Source organism: Neovison vison, chromosome X, assembly GCF_020171115.1.
Source record: "Neovison vison isolate M4711 chromosome X, ASM_NN_V1, whole genome shotgun sequence".
Classification (NCBI taxonomy): Eukaryota; Metazoa; Chordata; class Mammalia; order Carnivora; family Mustelidae; genus Neogale; species Neogale vison.
In genome coordinates, this window is record NC_058105.1 from 48,979,166 (window position 1) to 48,999,370 (window position 20,205).

The following is a 20,205-nucleotide window of genomic DNA, read 5'->3' on the forward strand; positions in this document are numbered from 1 at the left end:
GTACCCCAACCTCCTACCCCCCCGCCACTTCAAACCCCTCAGATTGTTTTTCAGAGTCCAATGTCTCTCATGGTTCACCTCCCCTTCCATTTTTTTTCCCAATTTATTTATTTTCAGAAAAACAGTATTCATTATTTTTTCACCACACCCAGTGCTCCATGCAAGCTGTGCCCTCTATAATACCCACCACCTAGTACCCCAACCTCCCACCCCCCCGCCACTTCAAACCCCTCAGACTGTTTTCTTGATTGTTTCCTTCACTGTGCAGAATATTTTTATTTTGATGTAACCCCAATAGTTATTTTTGTTTTTGTTTTCCTTGCCTCATGAGACATATCTAGAAAGAAATTTTTATCTATATCAATGAAGTTACTGCATGTATTCTCTGGTAGGATTTTGATGGTTTCCTGCCTCATGTTTAGGTCTTTCATCCATTTTGGATTTATTTTTGTGTATGGTGTAAGAAAAATGGCCATTCTTTCACACGTTACTGTCCATTTGTTGAAGAAACAGTCTTTTATTCATTGGGTATTCTTCCTGTGTTATCAATGACTTATTGACTATATAATTGTGGGTTCATTTCTGGGTTTTCTGGCTCTTTCCATTGTTCTTTCTTAGTTTCAGGGGTAGAATTCAGTGATTGATCAGTTGTATATAACAACTATGTGTTTATTCTTGTGTCAGCATCATTCTTTTTTTATTATAATATCTGTAATATAATTTGAGAGAGACCAACCATAAGAGACTCTTAATCTTACAAAACACCTTATGTTTGTTGTGGGGTGTTTGGGTAGGTATAGGGTGGCTGGGTTATGGACATTGTGGAGGATATGGGCTATGGTGAGTGCTGTGAAATGTGTAAGGTTGACGATTCACAGACTTGTACCCCTGGACAAATAATACATTATAGATTAATATCAATGTAAAAAATAAAATAATATGACTTTCTCATCCAAAACTGTAATGTGGGCTGATACTATTAAGACCTTGGAGTTCCATGGACAGATAAAGTCCCAAAACAATCTTCTGGATAATTGTTTCTTTCTCAGGGAGGATTTTGTTGTTTTTGTTCTATTCAGGTTTTCAACTTATTGGATGAAATTCATAAACATTATGAAAGGCAATGAATTTACTCAAACCCCACTGATTTAAATGTTAATCTCATCCAAAAACAGCCTTCAAGTTCACACATAAAATCAACCATCACAGATATGAACCCAGGAGTGTAAGTACACAGGATTCTGATTATGTCTGAATATTTAACATAAAAAATGTCTATTATTGAGTGTTTCCTGTTACTCAAACCTCATAAAAATCTTATGAGGTGAGTACTATTATTATCCTTATTTTACAAATAAGAATGAGGCTCAAGGAGATAAGAATTTTCCATGAAGGTACACAGCAAGTAAATATTAGAGCTAGAATTTGAATACAGATATTACCCATTTTTGCTTTTACGAAAGACCTACATTAGTATGACAACAGCTGTTTTCTGTAAAAGTGAAAATCCTCCCAGATTTACTTTGGTTAACAATAACAGGCATTAATGCAGGGTTTTTTTGTTGTTGTTGTTTGCTTGTTTTTTTATGAAGTGGCTTAGTGAAAACTTTTGGAGAACAGGTGCTACTCTTCACTTCCTATGATATAAAAAGGTTTATTAAAAATTTTGGCTTATGAAAGTTTTCACTGGGGTGCTCTAATTTTGAATAGTGAGAGAAAGGTGTACAGGTTTTCTAAATAAAAATCCTGCTCTTTCTCTTCAACCATACCATGTCCAAGGTAATCTGAAATAGTTACAATTATTTTTTAATAAAAAGTAGTAGAAAAATACATTTTATAAATAACATGTAGGGGCACCTGGGTGGCTTAGTGGGTTAAGCCTCTGCCTTTGGCTCAGATAATGATCCCAGGGTTCTGGGATCAAACCCTGCATTGGGCTCTCTGCTCAGTGGGGAGACTGCCTCCCTTCCTCTCTCTCTGCCTGCCTCTCTCCCTACTTGTGATCTCTCTCTCTCTCTGTCAAATAAATAAATAAAATCTTTAAAAAAACCTGTAGTTGATTTTACAAAAATTTAATGACCACACTAACATACACACACACACACACACACACACACACATAGTATGATGGTATTTATACCATATATAAAATTAATTTACATCTTTATACCAAAAACTCTTTTCCTTTAAGAAACACATGTTCTTTGTTATATTCTGGAGCTCATAATTAAAATTAATATGAGCATGTATGTGTTTAGTCTTCTAATACTGACACATGTGTTATGATTGTCCCATTTTATTGTATTTTATTTTATTATTTTATTTTTTAATTTAAATCCAATTAATTAACCTATAGTATATTACAAGTTTCAGGGATAGAGTTCAGTGATTCACCAGTCTTATATAATACCCAGTGCTCATTACATCACATGCCCTCCTTTAATATCCAAAAAATATAAAATATGAAATATGAATTTTCGTGTCATTTCTGCATAGAGGCCATACCAAACTTCTCTGTAACTGTTCCAATTTTAGTATATGTTCTGCTGAAGTGTGCACTGTCCCCATTTTACAGATGAAAGAAATGAGACAGTTATGTGTATGGCAGAGCCAAGAGACAAATCCAGACAGTCCTATTTTAGACACTAGGCATTTTTTCTGTATAATGTACTTCCTGTGCTAGTATCATGAAATTTTGCAGAATTACTACTAGTAGTAAGCATAAAAAGTCAGTACATGACATTTTCATCACATCTGTGAAAGGTATAAAACCATAAAGATGGAAAAATGAAAGCAGTCAGGGAAGTTACAAAAAATAAAACTAAGGTTCATAGGCCAAACAAACAAACGAACACCACACACACACACACACACACACACACACACACACAATAAAACACACAAAACAAAAAAACACAAAAACAACAACAGCAACAAAAGAAAGGAAGAGAGGAAGGAAAAAAGGAAGGAAGGGAGGAAAGAAAGAAAAGGAAGAAAGGAAGAAAGGAAAAGTGAATCTGTGTGGATATAATTTTATTTTTTAAAAAGATTTTATTTATTTATTTATTTATTTGACAGAGAGACAGAGATCACAAGTAGACAGAAAGGCAGGCAGAGAGAGAGGGGGAAGCAGGTTCCCCACTGAGCAGAGAGCCCGATGATGCAGGGCTCAAGCCCAGGACCCTGAGATCATGACCTGAACCGAAGGGAGAGGCTCAACCCATTGAGCCACCCAGGTGTCCTGTGTCGATATAATTTTAGATAAAAATTTCATATTTCTATTTGATGGTAAAAAAGTGGCTGTTGCAGTTCTGGAGACATTTAGAATTGCATAGTGCATTACTAGACATGGCTTATAAGGGAGCAAGAATTCCTGTCCCCTCAAAGGTTTTTCTAGCTGGACTAAATCAAATTGACATGAGACAGATTAACAGGAAAAATAAAATGTAATAGGTATATATAGAGGGAGTTCACATAGACATGGAAATTCCAAAGATGGTCATTCTGAATTAAGAAGAAGAGGATAAGGGTCTGCGATTTCAGAGGAAAGGAATGCATTTCACAGAGCACTAAGAACAGCAGTTGTTTGGTAATTAGATGCTTGTCCTACCATACAGATAGGTCATTGAGATAAAATTCATCTCAGCTAATAACCCTTATTCTGAGAAAGACCCCCAATTTAGATTGTTTCATATATTTGGGGGGAGCTCTCTTGAGCCTGAAGGGTCTCAAGTATTTTCAGCTGAAAATAATCCACATACCAAAATGACACATTATGGGGAGAGGACCTTCAGTTCCCCCATATGAAATATCCTTGGGTTTTTCACACATTAAAAGTTGAGCTGGAAGTGGTTTCATCTCTTTGATATAGTCTCAGTTAGGACTATAGGTTAATTTAGTCAAACTCGTTTCGGAGGTAGTGATGCAAGTTTATTCTCCAAGTTAGGCCTATGGTTCAAGTAATTAGGTTTAAATAAGGGACATTTCTATAGAAACAAAAAAAAAAAAAAAAAAAACAATGGTTGATATTTAGGTCAAATATTAAGCCAGTTTCTGAGATCTGAGGGTAGCCAGTTGATAAGACTTGTAAATGTCAGACTTGAAACATCTTCAGATAGAATAAGGACAGCTAGTGGCAACTTCATTGATCTTCCTTGTTTATACTTCAAATGTCTCTGATCTTTTGAGTGCTCTATAGAGCAACAGAACAAAGATCTTCTATGCATGAGTTATTATGGTTATTTCTTTACCCTAAGTAATTTATATTAGTTTGCAGAGCTTCAGGAAAAAAAGATACTTTAGTTTTCAAACGATTTCAAGTCAGTGGCCTAAAAATATGTGATTGATTCTGGAGAATTTTCCTTGTACACATGAAAATAACGTGTATTCTGTTCCAAGACAGGGTGTTCTGAATAGATCTACTAAATCCATCTGTTCCAGTATGTCATTCAAAGCCACTGTTTCTTTGTCGAGTTTCTGTTTGGACTATCTGTCCATTGATGTAAGTGGTCTGTTAGAGTTCCCTACTGTTATTGAATTACTATTGATTTCATATTTTATGTTTGTGATTGACTACTTTAAGTATTTGGGTGCAGCCATGTTAGGTGTATAAATATTTACAATTGTTATATCTTCTTGTTGGGTTGTTCTCATTATTATATATTCTCTATCTTTGTCCCTTGCTACCATCTTGTTTTGAAGTCTGTTTTGTCAGAAATAAATATTTCTACCATGGATTGTTTTTTTCACAACCATTTGCATGAGAGATGTTTATGCATCCCTTTGCTTTCAATCTGCAAGTGTCTTTAGGTATGGAATGAGTCTCTTGTAGGCAGCATATAGATGGGTCCTGTATTTGTATCCATTCGTTCACCCTATGTCCTTTGGAGTATTTAGTGTAATTATATTCAAAGTAATTATTGATAGTATGTATTTATTGTCATTTTGTTTCTGATTTTCTAGTTGTTTTTATAGTTTCCCTTGTTCTTTTCTTCTCTTGTTCTCTTCTTTCATGATTTTAGTGATATACTTGGATTCCTTTCTCTTTAATTTTCATGTATCTATTACTGATTTTTGATTTATGGTTACCCTTTGGTTTGTATATAACACCTGGTGTTGCTTGTCACTTAAGTTTGAAACTTTCTATTTCTCTTCTCCACATTTGAGGTATATGGTGTCATACCTTACTTCCTTTTATTTTGTGAATATCTTGACTGATGTTTATAGATATACTTACCTTTTATGCTTTTGTGCTTCCTTCTTTCCTTACTTTTGCTTATGGTCTCTCTTTTCCACTCATAGATTCCCCTGTAACATTTGTTGTAGGGTTGGTTTAGTGGTCATCAATTCCTTTAACTTTTGTTAGTCTGAAAAGCTATTTCTCTCTTTCTATCCTGAATGATAGCCTTAAAAAACTATTTTATTCATTTATTGGAGAGAGAGAAGAGTGAGTGGAAGAGAAAGAAACAGAGCAGGGGAGAGAGGCAGCAGGAGAGGGAGAAGCAGACTCCCTGATGAGCAGGGAGCCCAACATTGGGCTTGATCCCAGGGCTCCTGGATCATGACCTGAGCCAAATGTAGACACTTAATCCATTGAGTCACCCTGGCATCCCATCTGAATGATAGCCTTGTGGGATAGAATATCCTAGCCTGCAGACTTTTTCCCTTTCATCACTTTGAGTATATCATGCCATTTTCTTCTGGCCTGTAAAATTTCTGCTGAAAAATCTGCCAATGGTTGGAATATAAGTTGGTGTGACCACTATGGAAAACAGACTAGAGGTCCCTCAAAATTTGAAAATAGAGTTACCATATAATCAACCAATCCCACTTCTAGGTATATATACAAAGGAAATGAAATCAGGTTCTCAAAGAGATACTGCACACACATGATCACCGCAGCGTTATTCCTAATAGTCAAGATATAGAATCCAACTAAGTATCCATCAACAGATGAATAGATAAAAAATATGGTATATGCATACAGAAAAATATTATTCAGCCCTAGGAATAAAAAAAGGAAATCCTGAAATTTCTGGCAACATGGATGAACCTGGAAGCCATCCTGCTAAGTGAAATAAGGCAGTAACAGAAGAACAAATACTGTATGACCCCACTCATATGAGAAATCAAAAATAGTCAGACTCATAGAAACAGAGAGTAGAATGGTGGTCAAAAGACTGGGGGAGGGTGGAGCAGGGAGGTATTATTCAAAGGATATAAAGTTTAAGTTATGCAAGATGACTAAGTCCTAGAGAGCTGCTGTATAGCATAGAGCCTATAGTTAACAATACTAAATTATATACTTAAAATATTTTCTGACAGTGTTTCTTTATATTCTTATCACTAATAATGATAATTATAAAGGGGGCAGGAGGGATCTTTTGGTGGTGATGGAAATATTCATGGCATAGATTGTGATGAAGGTTTCATGGATGTGTACTTATCTCCAAACTCATCAAATTGTATACATTAAATATATATGACCTTTTGTGTGTCAATCATACCTCAATAAAGTAGTTTAAAATTGAAGAAAAAATCTGCTGATATCCTTATGGTGTTGCCTTTGTATATAACAATCTTCTTTTGCCTTGTTTTGTTGTTGTTGTTTTGTCTTTATCACTACTTTTTCCATTTTATTTTTTACAAGATTTTAAAATTATTTTAGAGAAGGGGAGGGCAGAAGGAGAGAGAATCTGAGCTTGAAGCCCAGGTCAAGAGTCAATCTCAAGACCCTGAGATCATGACCTGAGTTGAAATCAAGAGTTGGCTGCTCAACCAAATGAGCCATCCAGGTGTCCCTGATTTTTCCATTTTAATTACTATGTGTCTTTGTGTGAACTTTCTTGAGTTGGGTTTGTTGGGAGTTCTCTGTGCCTCCTGGATCTGGATTTCTGTTTCCTTTTCCAGATTTGGAAAGTTTTCAGCTATTATTTCTTTAAATAAGTTTTCTGCCCCCTTTTGTTCTCTTTTTGATCCTTCTGGTATCCCCATAATGCTAATGTTATTATGCTTGATGTTGACACTGACTTCTTCATGTTTACTTTCATTTTGCATAATTTTTTTCCTCATACCTTCTCAGCTTGTTAGTTTTCCATTACTCTGTCCTGCAGGTGGCTGATTTGATCTATTTCCTTCATTCCATAGTGTATTTTTTATTTCACTTATTGTGTTCTTCATCTATGGTATTTTTTTTTTTTTGAATCTCAGTGTTAAGGGTCTCTTTGATGTCCTTTACTCTTTTCTTAAGTGAATATCTTTATGACCATAAGTTTAAGTTATCTCTTAGGCATGTAACTCACCTCTGTTTTATTTGGGTCTCTTGCAGTTATTTTGTCCTGTTATTTCATTTGGTACATAGTCTTCTGTCCTTTTATTTGTTTAACTTTCTGTGTCAGCTTCTTTATGTTATGAATGCCAGCTTTCTCCTGCTCTTGAAACTAATGGCTTTATGAAGAAGGGGTCCTATATCGCCTTGCAGTGTTGTGTCCCCTGTTCTTCATAACCTGGCCTTTCAGGGGCATTTCCTATGTGTGATGTGTGCTCACTGCTATTGTAATTGAGCCACTCTTTCTTTTAGTTCAGTAGTCTGCAATGACACTCTTTGCCTTTTTTCAGCAATGTTTTGTCCCTTTCATGTTAGGGGGCCCATCTGCCTTGGTCTTGAGTTTGTCAGACTGTGCACTTATCAGGGATGTATAGCACCAAACTGCAGGAGACTTTCCCTTTGTTATCCCCTGAGATTTCATTGGTGAGCAGGACATAGTGATAGATATGTATTTATTGCATATTATGCATATTATTGCATATTATATATTTATTGCTATTTAAGCAAGGTATCAGGGTTAAATTTCCAAAGAGGCTTTATTGGATTCATAACATCAACCATTGTTCCTTAAAGCTGTCTGGTCATATCTGAGTCTATGCAGATCCTTCTCAGATGGCATTCAAGTCAAAGCCTTATAACAAGTATTTTCAATTTTGTCTTGTCATAAGAACAGTTTCTTATCAAACTTATGCAAATAAATATATTGCAAGAAAGATATAAGAATGCTCATGGAGAGTTTCTGAATTCTAAATGGTTCAAGTAGTGATAAAAGATAAATGTTTCAATTTTTTCATAAAGGTATATTTTATCAAATTGATGTAAGTTAGCTTAAGAAAAAAATTTTCTTAAATCTAGAAAAAACAAAACATTTTTATAAAAACATCAGGAATGTTTCAAACAAAATGTCATAAAATTATAATTATCTTCTTCAATTTATTAAATCCCATGTTATTAATTCTTGTTCTTCTCAGATCCAGTTTTTCCACTACTTCTGGAAATTTTTCCCTTATCCTAAGGTTATAAAAAACCTATATAAAAAAAAAACACACAAAAAAAACCCCAAAACCTATATTCAGGTTTTTTGTTTTTCATAAGTCTCACTAAAGATGAAGCATGTTTGCAAGAAACATTTATAGAGGCATTTGAATAAAAGTATAACTGTCTGTAAATGATAAAACTTAAAAATTGCCATTGTTAAAGGACGGATTAGAGATTATTTTAAATGCAATTGACAGGAAGTTTGGTTATTTTTGTGACACACAACACTTCAAGATAATAACATACCAGGACATTAGATTTGTAGGAGTTTCATATAATTTTAGAATACTTGTTTTAACAATATATCTACATAAATATAATCTAAGAGGGTTTAATATCACTTATTTGACAATGCTTTTCATGTAATTTAACATGCCATATAAGCTTAATCAGTTTAATTTCTCACAAATTCTTTTCTCTTGAAATATTCCAGGATTTTATTGGAAAATTTCAGTTAGATTGTGGTCAAAAGACCATATTTTTAATGTTTGATTTTGGGAAATACGTCAAAAAGAAACATCAAAAATTTTGGACATTTGATTAAATAGGATTGCATTCATGAAATACATTTTAATGATCGATTTAACCAAAGTGATAAAAAAAAGGAATATACAGAAGATTACATAGTTGTGAGTGAAACTTAGTTCTCTTAGTGTTGAGTAAATTTTCTTATAATCAAAGATCTGATAAACAGGAAATTATTTTGGCAAGCAGAATTCTAGTTTTTTTTTTTTTGTTTGCTTTAGGCAGATAAATGAAAGGATAAAGGAAAACCTTTGTTTATAATTATTTATGCAGAACAGAGCACTAATTGAAGAAAACTTTGTCTTTATCAAAAACTTTGCATTAGCATACTTTGATATTAAAATTCATTAACTTATTTATATTTATTTTGATTTAAGCCAGTATTGACTACACATAATTTTTTTTAGAAATATAAATATATGTTTTCCTCTCCAAGAAATGTTGTTTACTGTCTTGTTAATTTTGGCAATTCTAGCTGGTGTAAGGTGGTATCTCAATGTGGTTTTGATTTGAATCTCCCTGAGGGCTAGTGATGATGAACATTTTTTTTTTAATTTTTTAAATTTCTTCTTGGTGTACCAGAACTCATTGTTTATGCACCACACCCAGTGCTCCATGAGCACGCCCTCCATAATATCCACCACCAGGCTCACCCAACCTCCCTTCCCCATGTCCCTTCAAAACCTTCAGGTTGTTTTTCAAAGTCCATAGTCTCTCATGGTTCATCTCCTCCTCCAATTTCCCCCAACTCCCTTCTCCTCTCCATCTCCCCATGTCCTCCATGTTATTTCTTATGCTCCACAAATAAGTGAAACCATATGATGACTCTCTCTGCTTCACTTATTTCCCTTAGCATAATCTCTTCCAGTACTGTCCATGTTGATACAAAAGTTGAGTATTCATCCTTTTTGATGGAGGTATAATACTCCATAGTTTATATGGGCCACATCTTCCTTATCCACTCCTCTGTTTAAGTGCATCTTGGTTCCATTCACACCTTTGCAACTGTGGTCATTGTTCCTATGAACATTGGGGTACAGATGGCCCTTCTTTTCCCTACATCTGTATCTTTGGGGTAAATACCCAATAATGCAATTACAGGGTCATAGGGAAACTCTATTTTTAATTTCTTTCTTTTTCTTTTTCTTTTCTTTTCAGTGTAACAGAACTCATTTTTTATGCACCATACCCAGTGCTCCATGCATTATGTGCCCTCCATAATACCCACCACCAGGCTTACCCAACCTCCCACCCGTCTCCTCTCCAAAACCCTCAGTTTGTTTCTCAGAATCACAGTCTTTCATGACTTGTCTATCCCTGCAATTTCCCCCAACTCCCTTCTCCTCTCCATCTCCCAATGTCCTCTGTGTTATTTCTTATGCACCACAAGTAAGTGAAACCATATGATCATTGACTCTCTCTGCTTGAATTATTTCACTCAGCATAATCTCTTCCAGTCGTGTCCCTGTAAATACAAAAGTTGGCTGTTCATCCTTTCTGATGGAGGTATAATACTCCATTGTATATATGGCCAATATCTTCCTCATCTATTTATCTGTTGAAGGACATCTTGGTTCTTTCCACAGTCTGGCAACTGTGATGATTGCTGCTATAAGCATGGCCTTTCTTTTCACTGCATCTGTATCTTTGGGGTAAATACCCAAGAATACAATTGCAGGGTCATAGGGAAGCTCTACTTTTAATTTCTTAAGGAATCTCCACACTGTCCTCCAAATTGGCTACACCAGCTTGCATTCCCACCAACAGTGGAAAATGGTTCCCCTTTCTCCACATCCCCTCCAACACATGTTGTTTTCCATCTTGCTAATTTTAGCCATTCTAACTGGTATAAGGTTGTATCTCAATGTGGTTTTTATTTGAATCTCCCTGATGGCTAGTGATGATGACCATTTTTTCATGTGTCTGAAAGCCATTTGTATGTCTTCATTGGAGAAGTGTCTGTTCATGTCTTCTGCCCATTTTTTGACATGATTATCTCTTTTGTGTGTGTTGAGTTCGGGAAATTCTTTATAAATCCTGGATATCATCCTTTTGTCTGTATTGTCATTTACAAATACTTTCTCCCATTCTGTGGGTTGCCTCTTTGTTTTGTTAATTGTTTCCTTTGCTTTGCAGAAGCTTTTGATCTTGATGAAGTCCCAAAAGTTCATTTTCTCTTTTGTTTCCTTTGCCTTGGGAGACATATCTTGAAAGAAGTTGCTGTGGCTGATACCGAAGATATTACTACCTATGTTCTTATCTATGATTCTGATGGATTCCTGCCTCACGTTGAGGTCTTTTATCCATTGCGAGTTTATCTTTGTGTATGGTGTAAGAGAATGGTCGAGTTTCATTCTTCTACATATAGCTGTCCAATTTTCACAGCACCATTTATTGAAGAGACTGTCTTTTATCTACTGGATATTTTTTTCCTGCTTGTCAGAGATTATTTGACCATAGAGTTGAGGGTCCATATCTGGGCTTTCTACTCTGTTCTACTGGTCTATGTGTCTGTTTTTATGCTAGTACTATGCTGTCTTGGTGATCACAACTTTGTAGTAAAGCTTGAAATCAGGTAACGTGATGCTGCCAGTTTTGTTTTTCTTTTTCAACATTTCCTTAGAAATTCGGGGTCTCTTCTGATTCCATACAAATTTTAGGATTCTTTGCTCCTGCTCTTTGAAAAATACTGGTGGAATTTTTATCAGAATAGCATTAAAAGTTTAGATTGCTCTAGGCAGTATAGACATTTTAACAATATTTATTCTTCCAATCCAAGAGCATGGAATGGTCTTTAATCTTTTTGTGTCTTCTTCAATTTCTTTCATGAGTGTTCTATAGTTCCTCAAGTACAGATCCTTTACCTCTTTGGGTAGGTTTATTCCCAGGTATCTTATAGTTCTTGGTACTATAGTAAATGGAATCAATTCTCTAATTTCCCTTTCTGTATTTTCATTATTAGCGTATAAGAAAGCCACTGATTTCTGTACATTGACATTGTATCCTGCCACGTTACTGAATTGCTGTATGAGTTCTAATAGTTTGGGGGTGGAGCGTTTTGGGTTTTCCATATTAAGTATCATGTCATCTGCGAAGAGAGAGAGTTTGTCTTTTTCATTACCAATTTGAATATCTTTTATTTATCTTTGTTGTCTGATTGCTGTTGCTAAGACTTCTAATTCTATGTTGAACAAGAGTGGTGAGAGTGGGCATTCTTTATGTATTCTTAATCTCAACAGGAAGGTTGTGAGCCTTTTCCCATTAAGGATGATATTTGCCATGGGTTTTTCATAGATGGATTTTATGAAGTTCAGGAATGTTCCCTCTACCTCTCTACTTTGAAGCGTTTTAATCAGGAACGGATGCTGGATTTTGTCAAATAATTTTCTGCATCAATTAAGAGGACCATGTGGTTCTTTTCTCTTCTCTTATTGATTTGTTCTATCACATTGATTGATTTGTGAGTGTTGAATCATCCTTGTAACCCAGGGATGAATTGCACCTGGTCATGGTGGATAATCTTTTTAATGCACTGTTGGATCCTATTTGCTAAGATCTTGTTGAGAATTTTAGAATCCATATTCATCAGTGATTTCAGGTCTGAAATTCTCCTTTTTGGTGGGGTCTTTTCCTGGTTTGGGTATCAGAGTAATGCTGGCTTCATAAACAGAGTCTCAAAGTTTTCTTTCTGCTTCAATTTTTTTGAAACAGCTTCAGGAGTATAGGTGTTATTTCTTCTTTGAAAGTTCGGTAGAATTACCCAGGGAATCCATCAAGTCCTGGGCTCTTGTTTTCTGGGAGGTTTTTGATCATTGCTTCAATCTCGTTACTTGATATCAGTCTATTCAGGTTGTCAATTTCTTCCTGGTTCAATTTTGGAAGTTTATAGTTTTCAGGGAATGCATCCATTTCATCTAGGTTGTTTAACTTATTGACATACAGTTGTTGAAAACAATTTCTGATTATTGTTTCTACTTCCTTGATGTTAGTTGTGATCGATCTCTCCCTTTCATTCTTAATTTTATTAATTTGGGGCTTCTGTTTTCTTTTGGATTAGTTAGGCCAACGGTTTTTTTGTTCTTACTGATTCTTTCAAAAAACCAACTTCTAGTTTCATTTATGAATTCTACTGTATCTCTAGTTTCTATCTCATTGATCCCTGCTCTAATCTTGATTTTTTCCCTTCTTGTGTATGAAGTTGGCTTAATATTTTGTTGATTCTCCAGTTCTTTAAGGTGTAGAGACAGCTGGTGTATTCTGGATTTTTCAATTTTTTTTTTTTGAGAGAGCCTTGGATGGCTATGGCTATGTATTTCCCCCTTAGAACTGCCTTTGCTGTATTCCATAGGTTTTGGACCAAAGTGTTTTCATTCTCATTGGTTTCCATGAATCTTTCAAGTTCTTCTTTGATCTCCTGGTTGATCCAAGCATTCTTAAGTAAGGTGATTGTTAGCTTCCAGGTGTTAGATGAACATTTTTAAATTTATTACATTATTTACATTTATTAGAATATGTAATATTCTATATGCTTAGAAATTTTAATGTCTAGTGAAAACTAAGCAGTAAACATTTTTAAACTGTTACAGCACAATTATTTAGATTGGCAAATTTATGAATATATTTCATAATTTTTAGAAACTTGTATATATTCTTTCATAATACAGTCTTTTAATAAAGCATAAGATATAATTACCTACAGACTCAAATTAATCTGTAACTTCTCTATAATAAAAAAGTAGATAAACCATGTTTAGTACTTGATATTTCATTATTTTATCTTATTTGCAAATGTTCTAGATTATCAATTAATTTATTTTTACTCATCATTCTGATGTGGGAAACAAAGGCATAAGAAAAATTATTAAATTTCATTACCACCTACAGTCTACTGACAAGTATTTGAAATAGGAAGAGTGACATTCCTCTAGGGACTCAAATACCTTGATGCTGACACTCTCCTAAGGGCAGACGGCAATCTTTGCACCCTGCCCCCCAGGATCCTGGCAGTCTACTTAACATATAAAAATTCCTTTAGAAATTTATTTTATATCTAAACCCCCAAGATGCATGTTGGCAATCATCCCACAAGCATATGACCCACCGATATACATCTGAAGAGTCCCATGAATAAGGTTTTACTAGATGTCTAGATGTTGATGAATGATCTTTTATCAAAAATAGCTAGCCCCCCCCCCAAGGTCCTGGAAACTTTGCTTCAAAAGTTCCTCAGAAACTTACACTATCCCATACCCTCCCAACTTGAAAGTATATAATGAACCACTCTTCATGACCCTAGTGCAGCTCTTTCTACCCACAGGTCCTGTCCCTGTGCTTTAATAAAATCACTTTTGCACCAAAGACATCTCAAGAATTCTTTCTTAGTCTTTCACTTCAAACTCTAATGTCTTTCCTACATCATATGGCAGCCCAACATAGGGATTTGAGTCCAGAGGCTCATCTGGACTCTGAGCTGCAGTGCAAAATTGATGAGTACTTTCTTTACTCTTCCTTTACTCTCATTCCAGGGGCTTTTCAAGGAATATGGTCTTATTGAAACACTTTCATGCTGTTTGCTCAGGCTGCAATCCTCTAGCCCATGGCTATTCTGTGGGGAAGAGAAAGCTTGCTTTTTGGCTGGACTTTATTTTTCTGGCCAGAATGGTATTAAGACCCAGAAACTTGATGTTCTCTCTTTATTCCTTTCCTTATACAAAGTTGTCTGTCTTGGGCATGTGACAGCCATCTAATTCATTAGGACAGGTGCCAATCTTAGTACTCCCTTGTGAGGTGTCTCCTGATTGATCTAATGTTATTCCCTTGACATTCCTGGTCTAGCTGCTTCTGGCCTTGGGTTCTCTACAGGGAGCTGGCCAAAACCAGTACCTGATTGAATTAAAACTCAACAGGGGATTGTTTCCTAGGGAAGTTGGCTATAAGGACCACATGTGTTGGAATGTCACTTAGATAATGATGGATTTCTATCTTTACTGTTTTCCATCAATGTCCTCTACTAACTACTTAAATTGGAAAAATTTGGTAATTTATCCCTTTTAAAACTTTTCTAGTATTTTCCATAGGTTAAAAATGGCAGGAAAATAACACAACCTTCAGGGCATAGGGAGGCCTGGTACAGTTTTCAGTCCATGTACCAGGCACCCATTGGTAGCCTTGGATGCAACGGGGAAGGGAAGGAATGCTGGCATCCCTCCTACAGGGAATTTTACTGCAGTAATGCCTTCACAAGAAGACAGGATGGTGATCACTAGTGACTCTTTGATGGATGCCTCTGGTTGATTTTGACACGCTGGAACCTCTGACATATCCTGCATGGGAGACCACCTTGGAGTGGTAGGGCTTGGTAATAGACTTTCTTTACTTTTCTGGGAGCATGGCTTCAGTAGGCTTCTTCTTTAGTTCTCAAGGACTCTCCCATGGGGTTCCTTTTAACCCACTGAAAACAAATCAGATTTGTTTTCTAACACTCTAACACTGTATGATCCCCGTAGTCTCTGTCAGTTAGATATCTTCTGTAGGAAACAGGGAAGAATGTGTTTTCCCAAATATTTCTGGCTAGTAACCCCCCTACTGACATATTGGATAATAATTGCCTAAATAGACCTCCTCCAAATAAACCCAGGTCGGTGAAGGAAACACAGCAAAGGGAGCATTGACTCTCTCACTGTTTTTCCTCCTCATAAATGTGGTGGCATCTCCCTCACTCATTTCCCAGCTTAATGACTATAATCAGAGCCAACAGTGGTTAGTCTATCTTGGGACAGGGACTTCAAAGAATATTCCCAAGAAGCTGCTGAAACTGCCTTTGTGTTAGGGAAATTCCCTGTCTTCTCTGCCCTGACATGCCTGTCTATTCCCTCTTGGGAGGAAACATGGTGTTTGCTCCTCTGTTGAAATTGATGGACTCTAAAACCAGGAACACTTTCTCTGCCTTCTGGCAGCACTTCTCCTCTTCTCCTTTCCTCTTCTCCTGTTTCTGTACCACCTTGGATGTGGCCTGCATAACTGGCTTCTGTACCATCCTCAGTGCCTCAGGCACCATAGCTCCTTCTCCCCTCACTATCAAGGAGCAAAAAAGAGCATGCCTGGACCTAACACCACTCTCTTCAGATTTCCCCGCAAATGTCTCAGGTAAAAATTGACAATGAGGAGGATCCAGGTGAAACATAAATCAGTATTTGGGGCACCTGGGTGGCTCAGTCTTTGGGTGTCTGCCTTCGGCTCGTGTCATGATCTCAGATTCCTGGGATCAAGCCCCGCATCAGGCTCCCTGCTCTGCGGGAAGCCTGCTTCACCCTATCTCCCTCCCCCTGCTTGTGTTCTCTCTCTCTCTCTCTCTGTCAAATAAATAATAAAAAAAATCAGTATTTAAACTAAGTTAAGTTTGTTGGTTTAATTAATATACACATGTCTTTAAAGTTAGCAGCACTAAATGTGCAACTTTTATTCTTTGAGGTTTACTAAAAGTCAAATAAGCTCATACTATGTCTGTTGCAATGTTAGCAAGAAGATGATGTGAAATGTTGGTTAATTGTCAATCTTATCAAAGTTTTTATGGGTAACTTTTTTGTTTAAGATTTTATTTATCTGACAGAGAGAGACACAGCAGAAGGATCACAAGCATGGGGCATGGGAGAGGGAGAAGCAGGCTTCCTGATGAGCAGGGAGCCGGATGTGGGGCCTGATTAAAGTTTTGCTTGATTGATAAATGGGATTAAATTCATTGGACATCTAGGTCTTTTCCAAATAAGATAAGGTGCTAAAGCTTTCAGTACTGGGCATAGATTTGTGCATTTTGACTTCTTATTGCAAAGAAACTAAGGATATTTATATATGTTGGTAAACACGTTTTGTGCTTAATTGAATCACAAATTTGCCATCTAAAGAATTCTGGTGTAACAGTTTACAATTTGCTGCTACTTAGTCTTTAGTGGAAACTAAGGTTTCTAAGAGTGCAATTAAGACTGATGGGCATAAGGGAAACAACTCTGTATGTAGAAAAGTAAAGAGATGTGTATGAAAAATACAAAGAATTGGAATGCATTTTTTATGGAAGGTAGAAGAGGGTAATTTTGTCCTAAATGAGACTGGTTGTTTGGAAAGAAATGGCTTGGGACAGTATATGAATGTAATGGAAAATTGTAGAAGGTTTATGAAGGTAAAACTTTGAAAAATGTGGTAAGGATGGGCTAAGATTGAAATGAATGGATTTTGAAGTACATTGGTATAAGAAAGTTGGCTTTCTCTCTGTTCCAAAAGACAAGTTTCTTAAATTGTTGGCCTGTTCTTGATAACAAAATGTAGATAGTTGGTTTCTCTTTGCCTGTCAAGAAAAATAAAACAAAGCAAAAAACAAAAACAAAAACAAACAAACAAACAAAAACAACAACAACAAAAAACAAAAACAGTTCCTATGTTTTTCTTTTATTAGGTTTTTAACATACCTCGTTCTACTTAGTCATGTGCTTTAAAACTTTCTAAGATTTTAACAATGTTCCCCAAGATCTAAATCATGAACAAAGTCTTGTTGACTAATTAGGCTTGCTGGTATAAGGTCATCATCATTCAATATTCTTACTATTGAAGTGTTAGGTGTCACAGAATAACTGGGTTTCCTTGTTGATCGTATTATAGTGAACTCTCATATCAGATATCAACAATGTCCATTTCTGAGGGTTTTTTTTCCATTTATAATTGTTATTACTGTCTTACAAAATGAGTTTCATCTTCAAGGAGATTCATATAAAAGACTTTTAAGACAAAACAGGTATTCAGTATCTTTAAGATCATGAAAATGAAATGGGTAAAAATTTCCAGAACGAAAAAGCTGCATTCAAACTGAACAAGAACTACATGGGACTAAACGAACTTAAAAAAATATTATAGTTTTGTATCCTTTGGTTTAAACACTGCTGATTCTCCTAGATTACTCTCCCAGATTAAGGAAGCTTTCTCTTAATATATCTATGACTTACAAAAATGTAACAAAGTTTTCATTTATGAACAATTTCACACATTTAACTTTTCTCTGTACATAAACACTCTAGGATTCAAAAGGTCTCAGTAAGTATTCTTTCTTCCATGGCAATCACAGTCAGTTGCATAATTTCAGTAAGAATCTGTACTTTTAACAAGATAACATTGGAAACATTGACCATTTTACCAAGGTTTTGACTAGAATGTCATATTTGAGAGAGACATGCATAGACTCAGATATGACCAAACAGTTTTAGGGAACTAAGATTGACTTTAGGAAACCTAGAGCCATAAATCCCCTTGGAAATATTGCCCTGATACGTTGCTTACAGAGTTCCCAGCAGCCTCACCAAGTGAGTAAAGAATGTCACTTCTTGGCATGTGCAGGAACCTCAGAATATATTAGGGACATCCTGAAGAGAACTTTGCCCAAATCTACAGGTATTGCAGGCATGTCTGATGGCAAGTACTTGACTTGGCTTCTGGTCTGTAGAAGCTACTAAAAATTCAACCTAGAGATTTCTTACAAAAAGTTCCAGCAAAGCAAATTCTGAAAAATTTATATGATCAATCATTATTCTTGCTGAACTTATGTAAATAATTAGGCAAAGTTTGTTAAAACTAGATTTTTTTTTAAATAAATTAGTTCTGATTTGGCTATGTCTGATTAAAAAATGAGGGTTATTTTAGAGAGAAAATTAATTTCAATAATACACCTTTGTGGTTGTTAAATTCTAAGTCTGATCGTCTTTAAACGTTTGTTGTTTACATAAGCTAGACAACATCAGGTAAACTTCAGAGAAATTACCACAGTAGCTTATGTATAGACAATCTTCTTGTTTGTTATTCTGTGAGAACAATAACAGGAACCCATGGGCACATGATCATTTAAACTGGAAAATGGGATTGATTCACCAATATTTATATACCCCAGCTACACCTTGGCCAATTCTATGTGGCTGGGGTGATAAAATCACTTCTTAAAAGCCAGAGCATACCCCAGTCCATAGGGTTAACTATGGGCTTGTGGAGATGATGGATGACCCTACTTTCTTCATGACTGGATTGGATGATGTACTTGGGCCTGCCCTTATTTCTTGACAAGTCTTTCCTCACTTGCCAGTGATTCCTTATATTTAGGACATTGTTAACGCTAGACCTCAGACAAAAAGGGCTTCTTGATTGTTTCATTCCTCATAGTCATATTTATCCTCTTGAGGTACAATGTAAACAAAGGTTTTAGCCAAGCACATAAGAACCCTTCTAGTAAAAAGAGCCTCAAAGCTAACTGTGGGACAGTACCTGACTCTAATGACTTCTCATCAAGTCCAGAGTGCCTTAAAAACCAAAAGCCACCAATGGGAGGACAACTTATTAAATACCAGGCTACACTTACAGATATGCCTGAAATAATACTTGAAACCTGTCAGACTTTAAACCCAGCTACACTATGATGGGACCTGACCATCATAATTCTATAAAGTATAACTGTTCAGAGGTTATTGCTCTTGCTTATGCTAGTCATCCAGATTTAAAAGATGACCCTATTGAAAATACAAATGACAGTTGGCTTACAAATAGCAATAGTTTCATGAGAAAACGAATAAGAAAAACTAGGTATGCTATAGTGCTCACCCCTGCTTTGCAATTGCCAAAATCTTAAAAATTAATATTTACACTTGATGAGGGAGCACGGGGCTGGCTGAAGACAAAACAAAAGCTGGCGCCTTGCACCCCCCTCTCCATCCGCTCCCCCTCTGTCATATGTGTAGCATCCCTCAGGCAGCCCTGACTGCCATGAACAATAAGCAAATAGTTAACTTGCAGAGCTCGCAATCCTGTTAGACAGGAGTCTCCCTTGGCTTACAAATGTCCTAAATCTCACTAACAAAGGTGATTGATAGCAGGATTGTGACATCCCACCAAAAAGTCTCCCAGCTATCTTAATGTTAATAGCTGGTCTAAAGACAACATTGATCAAGCCGCGAGGGCAAGGGCAAGGCCTCCAGTAGGCCTCTGACATCCTGGCACCTTGTAGGCCCTCTTTAGCATATGAAAACTCCATTGAAACCTCCCTTCCCCTCACCTTCCCCCAACCACAGGATACAAAACCTGCCATCCCTCACAACTGGGGGCGGCTGCATCTCTGCCTGCCCACGGGTCCTGTCCCCGTGCTTTAATAAACCACCATTTTGCACCAAAGATGTCTCAAGAATTCTTTCTTGGTCATCGGCTCCGGACCTCAGCCCACCGAACCTCATCTAGGTTCTAGAACTTCATCACACTGACTCCAAATATGCTTCCCTAGTAGTACATGTTCATGG

At 36.2% G+C, this 20,205-nt stretch overlaps 1 non-coding gene across 1 annotated transcript; it reads right to left on the reverse strand.

The window, feature by feature from the left end:
• Positions 1-2,449: 2,449 nt before the first annotated feature.
• On the reverse strand, positions 2,450-2,559 carry LOC122897846. Its single transcript, XR_006382676.1, has one exon. It is a non-coding gene; the product is annotated as a U6 spliceosomal RNA (small nuclear RNA).
• Positions 2,560-20,205: the final 17,646 nt, after the last annotated feature.